The sequence below is a fragment of the Geospiza fortis genome, unplaced genomic scaffold (genome assembly GCF_000277835.1).
Source record: "Geospiza fortis unplaced genomic scaffold, GeoFor_1.0 scaffold120, whole genome shotgun sequence".
Taxonomy (NCBI): Eukaryota; Metazoa; Chordata; class Aves; order Passeriformes; family Thraupidae; genus Geospiza; species Geospiza fortis.
In genome coordinates this window covers 3800236-3800471 of record NW_005054364.1, presented here as the reverse complement: position 1 = coordinate 3800471, position 236 = coordinate 3800236, and positions in this window count along the sequence as shown.

Genomic DNA, 236 nt, shown 5'->3' with positions numbered 1-236 from the left:
CAGGGCCGGGGATGGAGGGGGAGAGGAGCCTGTGGGAGAATATATCTCCCCTACGCATCACTCCCACCCTTCTCCTGGTGCAAGCGCCACTAAATCTCACCCTAACGTCCCTCCGCTTTAGGAGAGACTGGCGGGAATGTTAGAGGGATCCAGGTGGCCAGTAAGTACGTGCTGGCCGACTTCCCCCGCCAGCTCCGTGGGGATTCCCGAGGGCGGCGAGCTCGCAGGCCCCGGGG